At 30.6% G+C, this 9,898-nt stretch overlaps 1 long non-coding RNA gene across 1 annotated transcript; it reads left to right on the forward strand.

The window, feature by feature from the left end:
• The first annotated feature begins 2,036 nt into the window (after window positions 1–2,036).
• Window positions 2,037–5,965, forward strand: LOC107059029 (uncharacterized). Its single transcript, XR_001472477.1, has 2 exons — window positions 2,037–2,658; window positions 5,576–5,965. It is a non-coding gene; the product is annotated as an uncharacterized lncRNA (long non-coding RNA).
• Window positions 5,966–9,898: the final 3,933 nt, after the last annotated feature.

Below are 9,898 nucleotides of genomic sequence, written 5' to 3' on the forward strand. Positions count from 1 at the left end.
TCTCAAACCCTTTTAGGAGCATGAAATTCTTAATAAAAGTCGAGAGAAGTGTTGAGAACACCCCTAAACTTGACAAGAATTTAGGGGTTTTCACTAATGTTGCGAAGTTCGGGGATGTATTTAGCTTCAATTAGTCAAGTAAAGAGGTGTTTTTAAGGCTGTCAATAGTTTAGGGATGAAACTAATAATTTGCGCCAAGTTTAGGAGTGCTTTTGATACTTCTCTCTAATTACATGGTTAACTTAACTACTAATAAATAAATAAGAACGAACGAACAAACACAAACAAAATCCAAAATTTAACTGAAAATGTTCTATCGCAACATTTTATTAATTAAGAGATAGAAGTGTTCAATTAAAACAAAACTTAATTTGACGTCTAAATGAAAAGACTAACTATATATGAAGTTATTAATTACTATTTTTGAAAAACAGTTTCTCTCTTTATATACATATATTTTTTTTTTCTAAAGTTAATGAATACACGTGCATCCCACCTATACACATGGGTTCACCTCAGTAAACAGGAAAGACTAGCTACTTATTTTTCTTTTCCATTATTAGTGATGGCGGAAGTAGTAATCAATTTTTTGGAAAGACCTTAGATACCAAAATCTAAAAAAATTATATTAAATCAGAAGATCGAGGAGATTTATTGATATCTTCATGTATTTTAAAATATAGGCCTAACCCATCGGTGGTCCCTTAAAATTGGCACGAAATTTCACTTGGACACTTCAATTGGACGATGTTCATTCTAGACACCTCATGTAGAGTTCAATTGTGTCATTTTGATACTTTTTTTTTTCAATCAACAAAATTATATGAGGTGTGTGTATTACACTCGCAAATGACATGTAAAGTGACAAATTAAATGATGACACTTGTCATTTGTGTCAAAAGCAATTCTTAAATAATGAATTTTGAATAAAAATAAAAAGTGACCAATGAATGAATAACATGGAATTTTACCCCAAAAAATAAAATAAAATCCACTCATACCCCCCCCCCCGCTCCCACCCCACACTGCCTTCTCCAAATACCTATCCACTTGCAGACACCCCCGTTCCTCCCCTGATTTCTTTTGTCCAAATCCCTTTTTTTGCATAACATCTGGGCGCACACGCACTTACACACGGTCCATGAATAATTTAATACTAAATCTCGAAATAGGTCTATTCTTAAATTTCTAAAATATTTTTCATCATCTTATTGTAACTATATTTATTAACCATTGTTGAATGTTTAAGTTTGCAAAAATGGTGGCTTAAAATGAAGAAGAAGAAGAAAAAATTTAAAAGTTTACTATATAAGGTTTTCACGCGGTCAACGAGTGTATTACATTTACTATGTCAAAATGACACAATAGGAGCCAACATAAGGTGTCTAAAATGAACATCGTCCAGTTAAGGTGTCTAAATGAAATTTCGTGTCAATTTTAAGGGGTCACCGATGGGTTATGCCTAAAATATATAAAGGAAATTTTACATGATATAACATCCATATGTTATTGTTGACACCCAATTTTGGACCTCCAATATATAAAGTAATCATTTCGAGCTTCTCAAATTTTAAATGATTTAAAATAATTAGTTTTATAAAAAATTTAAAAAATAAAAATAAAATAAATGTAGTTTGCAAGTTATTTTAAATAGTTTTATCACTTTTTATAATTTTTAGATAATATATATGTTTTATATAATTAGTACATTTTATGAATATTTGAAAATCGTCTCAAAAAGATTTTGTTTTGTTTAAATATTTTACTAATTAGTTTAGTTATATAATGGTTTACATTTTTGGATTTATTATTTTATAATTAAGTCGATTATTTTATTTCATTAAGATTAAGAAACTCATTAATTAATTTATATTAATTCATCTTATTTGGTTATTAGTCAAATACCTTAAACCCATCTAAGACTCAAAATTGGGCCTATTTTTCAGCCCAATTCCAATTCAATACCTTCAGAAGCCCACCTCTTCAGCCCACTTTTCAATCAATACAATGCAACAACGTACAACAATACAATTCCAAACGACCCCCATCCCTGCGTCCTCCTTTTCTTCTCCAGTAGTCCAGCAACGCGAAGAAACCCAGAAATTGAAGCCCAGCAAACCAGCGATTCCAACAATACCCCGACCCCACTGCCCATACTGGTCTTCTTCTTCTTCACGCGATAAATTCAAAAATCACGGAATTAGCAACGACTCCAAACAACACCAAACCGACCCCACCCCCTGCACATTTTCTTCTTCTTCCTTGCGTGTGAAATCCAACAGTCCATCAACGTCCGAAAATCCCACCAAATCGCGGAAATCCAGCAACCTTATCCAAAAGAGAACTTGAATTTCGAATTGAAATTCTTCCAATCCATCCGTTTTCCCCCTAAAAAATCAACCCTATTCTTCATCTATTTAAGATTGGTTTCTCTATGCGTTTAAGGGGGGAAGAGACATGGAATAGAGGAAAAACATAGTGATATAGGTTCAGAAAAAGAATTTTGATTTCTATAGTGCTAAGTTAAATTTTTTGAATCTCGAGCTTTCGTCTTAAGCTGTTTGTTCTCTGTCATCGGAAACTTTTGTTGGAGTTCTTTTCACGTGGTGGTGAAATAGCTCGCCTCAACTCGTTCGCCCAGTCGCTGCTCCAAAAAAGGTAAATGTCCTCTTGATTTTAATTTCTTGTTAGTTAATGTTGTGTTTATGCTTGTAGTTAATATTGTTAGTTAATGTTGTGTCTATGAATAGAATGAAATTTTCGACCTCCTCTTATGAATTTTCTATCGATTTTATCCCTTTCAAATGCCCTTTGTTTGTCTCACATGTTGTTCTTCTTGTTGATGTTGGATAATAGGAGTTCTTGGTCCTAGCTTGCTCCTAGCTTGCTCCTGTTCAATATGAATCTGTGTTATTGCTTAATATTTGACATCTTATCCTTTATTCTTTCACCTCGAGTTGACTGAATGAATTAACATATAAACATTTCGAGTTCATGTGCCGCCTTTACTACTCTTTTTGGGTTCTTGTATTGTGTCTGTTACTACTCGTTTTGATCCCTTTTATTTGGTTACTTTGTTGAGTCTACTTAGGAGTGTAGGCTTTGTTTCCGTTTTCTCATATGACATTTGCTCTGTTTTTGTTTTCTTTTCTCCATTCAAGTTTGCCGCATCTGTTTGTGTTCACTATTTTCCAATATTCAATTTAATCACTAGTGCCTTAATCCTTTAGATCTGTTTTTATCTCAATTAGTGCTATTAAATATTTTGCTTTGAATATTAAGTCCTTCAACATTTGTTCATACTTGTGCTTCTAATGAGTTTTTGAAATCAGGAAATATAGTATTTGTCATGTTATTTAAAAGATGTTTTACTTAAGTGCGTGAATAATTTCCTTCCGTTTCAATTCTCTAATTGATTAAGCATGAGATGTGCATTAACTTGTCAAGATGGAATTATTGGTAGGAGTATATGAATCACCTGGTGAGCATTAGTGATGCTTCTGATGCCTATATGTTCTCTGTTGATACTTGTAGTAATTTGTAAGTGTCTTGAATGAGTTATATCACAATTATCTCTAGTCGAATACATAATTATATACATGAATTGTTCAAAATCCCTCACTAATTCCTTTTCTCTTTACTTTTAATACATGTGACATCAACTCGAGTTCATCTTGGACTCCATCTTTTTTCCCTTCGCATTTTGAGAGGGCCATAAAGGCCCAAAATTCTTTTATCGAGTCAGCCAACCTTGATAAATTGAATAACAAGTCTTTGGAGTTGGTTACAGGTCTCAGAAAGCAGAAAAATGGTCTGTATACATTCGATATACACTGATATACAACAGATATATACAAAAACGAAAATTGAGTTAAATTCCAAAAATTGCTGTGAATTTGGCCCAAGAAAAGCCCAAATTTAATTTCTCCCTTACTCTTAAATTATTGATTGTGATTATTTATTGTTTATTATTTATTAACTCTAACTTTGGAATTGTTAACTAACTTAATTAGATTCCCCAAAAGATGAGTTATTTTCTTTGTGTTGGTTCATTTTCAATACATTTCTTTTTGTGTCGATTTATTTTATCAAGCAAGTAGTTGGTCAAATTTTATCACTTTAAGTAAATTGAATCTTTTGTTTAAAATAAAGAAAAAGAAAAAGGAAAGTGTTCTTTAATGCTTTTCACTTAATCATAGTTTATTCATTTTAAAATTGTTTTTAAGTTAAAGTACTTTTCTCAAATAAACTTAAAAAATGTTAGTCAAAACCTTTTCAATTAATAAAAAAAATATATACTTACTTAGTCATTTTCTCAAAAAGGTTAGTCAATTAATTTAAAATGATTTTTATGCTTTAATTTATTAAATTGGTTTAAATTATTATTTCAAAAATGAATTAAATAAATTCTAATTAATCTAGTTTTATTAATATTCTAATCACTTGTATTTCGAGTCAAATGTTTCATTTTGGATCTCTTTCTCTAAAAAATAAAATGTGTCATTTGTTTAACTATTTTTCTCAAAGTTAACCAAATATGGTAAATTATTATTCTTATGTTAAATCATTTTTTCTAAAAAATAGTCAAAATATATTTTAGTCAAGTCGCAGGTCAACCGCATGTTATATTATAATTTTTTTCTCTAAAAATAGTCAATTATATTTTAGTCAAGTCGCAGGTCAATCGCATGTTAGCGGGCATTTCGAATGCTTAAACCCTTCTCGAAGTGTAAATTGAACCCCGAACCCTCTTTGGTAGTTTCAAATGATTTTTTCTATTTAAATCTTTGAAAATTATAAGTTTTCTTAATTTCTAAAAAAAATAATTAAGTGGTGACTCTTTTCTAAGTATTTTTCTCAAATTGTTTTATACTTAGAACATTTCAAAAAGTGATTTTTCTAAAGATAATAAAATTACGGCGTAACAGTTATGTATTTTTATATAGTTGTACTTAAAAAAATTACATTTTATTATAACAATACTTTACTTTTTTTAGTCTCTCTTTCCTAATTCCGTTTACATCTCTCTCCTCTCTCATCGTCCTTCTCTCTTTATCGCATCCTTCCTTCTCATCCCCGTCTCTCACTATTTGTATTTTGTATTTTTCACCTTTCTTTTTATATTATATTGTTGTATATTTTCTTGATCTCTTTCTATGTATTATTTTTTTATCACGAATAATACAAGAGTGAATAAATACACGTAATATCACGGAGAATGAATACAAGCTAAATTAGAACAAGTGGATACAATATCCAAAGGCTGTGATAGCAAGGTGATGAACAAGTGCCCAATGTCGCTCTCTAAGCAACATGTTATACAGCTGAACTCACTGCATTGTCCTCTCCGTCTTCCAATTCAATCTCACCAACGCCAGCCATAAAATAAAGGGAGAATGCATAGGTACCCCCAGCCTATGCCCAAAATTTCTGAGACACACCTAATCTTTACTAAGGTTCTATTACCCTCCCGAATTTATTTTATATATAATATTCTACCCCTTTTCGGCCTACGTGACACTATCTTAATGAAACCTTTCCAACTAACATATCCAATTGTTTACATATTATCAAGAGGGAAGAATGTTATTACTACCGCAAATTGGTGTTGAGTAAAGACAAGCAATTCAACTTCCTTGTGCGAATTGATATGAATGACTCAAACCACAGACGGAGCATAATTGCTGAAGAAATACATCAAGCTGAAGAGCAAGCACCAATTATTGTTGATGATGAAGTCAAATCAGTGAGGATGTACAAAAAGAGGGCCAAGAAAACGACAGAGGGAGCGGCCCAAGTCAAACTGAAGAAACCAAAAACCGTTAAAAAATAGACGTCTTTCTGAATTATGTAACTAAAAAATGTGTGCATTTACTGCTTAACCAATGTTTGTATCTTATTAACTACTTATGTGTGAATGCGTAATTGCTAGTTTTCTATCTAATTCAAATGACAATTCCATTTATCAGGTCTCTACAATATACATCAACTGTAACTACTTACAAACTATTGTTGATGGCAATTCTATACTGAACTTGAAACGCTCACACCTCATAAGTGCTAAATTCCTTCTGTTGGATGTTACATGCGTTCAATAAAAAATTCGATCTCAAAATACCTATTCATTATAATATCATTTGAAATACACGAAGTATGATTACAGTTCATACCTAAAGGTCAGGTTAATTTATTACTCTTCTTCATATTGTTTGCTTCCACTCTCTCTGCAGTAATTCCAATTTCACTAAAACAATCATGCATCGACAACCTAATTTGCAGATTTCAATTGGGACAACACTATCGTTTATCTTTTTGTTTGGACAGAGTTTGTCTGCACAAAAAAGAGGTGTCTGTCACATGTTAGAAGTTACGAACTTTTCCAGCTACATTATGTAGGATTAGAATACCTTATTAAACTAATCCCAACTTTGGTTGTGATTACCTTATCTTTTATATGAATAAAATTTCAGAGCGATGTGTAAAGAAATGACAAAAATTAGAAATGGCTTATGGTAAGATGCATTTTCAGTTTTCGCTCAGAAATAACGTCTGTTGTCACTTCCTCCCCTTCTTGAAAAAGTGGTTGTTAGAGTAAGGGTTATTTTCCTATCATAGGGGTACACTATGGGCACTGCTGAATTTACTGTCCTTCCCTCAAGGCCAGATCTTAACTAACGGATTCGTTAAATAGACTGATTTTATTGATACTAGAAAATCATTATAACCAAAAGATAAAGAGATAATTGCACAAACTACTCTTCAAGTTTAGTTTTGTAATACTTACTTCCCTTAAAGTTTATAATATTATGTTTATTTCTCTTATTTTATTTTATTTTATTTTTAATAATTATTTTCTTAACCTAATTATTATTAACATAAAAATTTATGATTTAAATAAATTTCCCTTTATTATATATTGTTTAATTTAAATGATTTTATAACATCTTTTATTCCATTTATCAAAAAACCACAGTAACAGGACTATGGAAGGGATATTCAAAAACTAGTATCCAATATTTAGATGAAATAATTTTTTGAAAACTTATGCAAGGTGGGGAAAAAAGAAATGGTTCTTTTTTCTTAATTAAGAAAACAACTTCTCAGGTTAACTAAGGAAGAAAAAGAGGGAATAATTTGTGTGGGGTGGGGGGGATCTCAGCCTCATCCATGTCCAATTCCAGTTGGGGTGGGGGATCACATACTTGAATGATCTTTTGAGATATTTACTCCATGAAATTGCCTCCAAGTAAAACACTAGAATTTACTGATGGGGTGAGGATGGGGCCACGCCATTCCCATCTTGATTAAAGACTGATTTCACAAATCAAAATTCAAGTAGTAATCTTTGTTCATGGATGATTAGGGATAAAATAGACAGTGCACCTCAATTTTTTTCTTCACATTCTTGAAAATACATAGGGAGTCCGTCCATCACTTCGAGTAGATGATAACTATCTAAAGGTACTTATAACAATTCAAAAGACACTACAAATTACAACCACTCATTATTTCTAACTCCAAGTAGAATGCCACTCATATAAAACCTTCTCCGAAAAATAGAATTCAGGTCCTTTTTTTTATTAAGGGAAAGCGGGGAGGGGATTACAAGGTAACCCACAAAAGTCCAGCTAGTCAACCAACTAAGCCACTACGAATCCAACTCTTTTTCTTAAAAGGGAAAATCAGGAAAGGGATTACAAGGTGAAAATCAAACTCCCAAAAATTCAGGTAGTCAACCAACTCAACTACTAAGATTTCCAGTAGAATTCAGCTCATTAACATTCTAAACCAGTTAAATAGAACTATTAATTAGCAAAAATTCAAGTAAATAGAGTGAATTCAACCAAACCAAACCAAAATAAAACCTTTTTTCGGAATTCAGTTCATTAACATTATCAAGGAGTTAAATTGAAGTATTACTTAGCAAACATTCAAGCAAACAAACTAAATTCAACCAAACCAAAACAAACCCTTTCTCCATAATTCAAACAAAACCCAATTACCTTCTTTTTCCCAGCTTGCAAATGCTCTTTCTTTTTTAGTACTACCTGGTCCAAAATCCTCAAAAAATCAAATCTTTCCCCTTAAATCCTCATCCAAAAACCCTAAAAATAAACCCCAAAATTCTCCTATAAAAAACAGATCAACCAATCAATCAATCTACATTTCAGTTTATATACAAAAAATGTTTTTGTATATAAAAAACAAATCCTAATCCTGAATTTTCGGAGTAAAACGGATAAAAATCCGAGTAATTAACGGGCCAAAATTAGAATTTTCGGGACAAATATAGATATACAATTCACCTCTCTCCATTCTCTGCCTCTCTCTCCTCCTCTAACACGTAGCTACGAATCATTAAGTTATTTTTTGAATGGCTATATGCGAAAATTCACCTGAAAAAATTATACTTTAAATATTACCCAAAATAAATATTTATATTCAAAAAATGAATTAATTTATTCAATCAGTTTATACGTTATTCTTCACATTTTAGGAGGTTTTTATAGTGTTTGCTATCATTTACTTACGTTTGTGCTAATTGTCGTATAACTGGCGAATTCTTTGAATCATAAAAATGACGAATCAGTAGATATTGAATTTGAAATATTTTACCACACGTATTTTAAAAGTGCGATCTTAAAACTATAAACTCTAATTTGAAGCAAATGAGCAGATAGGCTTGACAAAGTTTAGAAAGAGTTTTTTATTATTCTATCATTTGCACAAAATTCTATTTATCTTCATTTCAATTAACGTATTATATTCCGTCACGATCTATAAATTAGTAGGTTCAATGATACTAATACTTTATTAAGTACTTCATCTTCATGTACTACTGGTAGCTAAATCTTTTAATGATTGCTTTTTTTTTTTCCCTTTTCGATTGGTGGTTTTATATGGTTAAAACTATTAAATGTTCTTGACTCAATACATAGGCCTGAACATATTAAAAACAATGGTATAATTTTTAATCACTGAATTTTGATTGTGACACAATTTTGAAACTGAAAATTAAAGTAATTTTTTCATTTCATGAGTACTTGCATTACATTAATTTTTACCAATCATATTTTCTAATCAACTCAGACGGAGGAGGATTATATTTAGGAGCAAAATAGAAACCATCTTCTTTAATTAACCAATAACATATTCCTGAGTCATATCCTCCTTCAGCACCACAATTTTCGCTCTCTCTGTACACTTTAAATGCAACATCTTTTGTACCCCATCAAAAATGACAAAAGAACACCGTCTCACGAAGTAGATTTGACCTGAACTTGAAATGAAAATCATTGTTAAATTTAGGATAATGCATTCCAAAATCGTCATTTCCAGATGCACAATGAAATTTTATTGGAGGATCATTTTTTTCAACACCATCAACTATATGACATTTGTTTGTTGAATAAATAACATTTGTTTGTTGAATAAATAATAAAATTGATAAAACCAATAAGGAAGAAAAAATATTTTTCATTGAAAGAAAACTCATACTCTTATAATTAGTTCAATGTTTATTTTACTTTCTCTAATAAACACCTTTATTTATAGTTGTTTCTTAAAGCTTGTTTGAATTAGTTTTTCAGTTATGACTCATTAGTCAAAAATCATAAATTGGATTTTTTGACTAATGATTTTTTATTTATTTTTAGTATTTTGGGTAGTAATGATCTATGGTAGTTAGATCATCTTCTAATTAATAATATGGATCATAATTTGTGTTTTATATTCTACTTTTCTCTCTCTAATAGTCTAGGTAGCTTTAATTGGTATTAAATGGCTATTAAATCAAAAAATATAAGTCAAACTTAAATGATTTTTAAGTCAAAAATAAAAAGTCAAATTTAAATGGCTATTAAATCAAAAAATATAAGTTCAACTTAAATGATTTTTA

The sequence above is a fragment of the Solanum tuberosum genome, unplaced genomic scaffold (genome assembly GCF_000226075.1).
Source record: "Solanum tuberosum cultivar DM 1-3 516 R44 unplaced genomic scaffold, SolTub_3.0 scf00020, whole genome shotgun sequence".
NCBI lineage: Eukaryota > Viridiplantae > Streptophyta > Magnoliopsida > Solanales > Solanaceae > Solanum > Solanum tuberosum.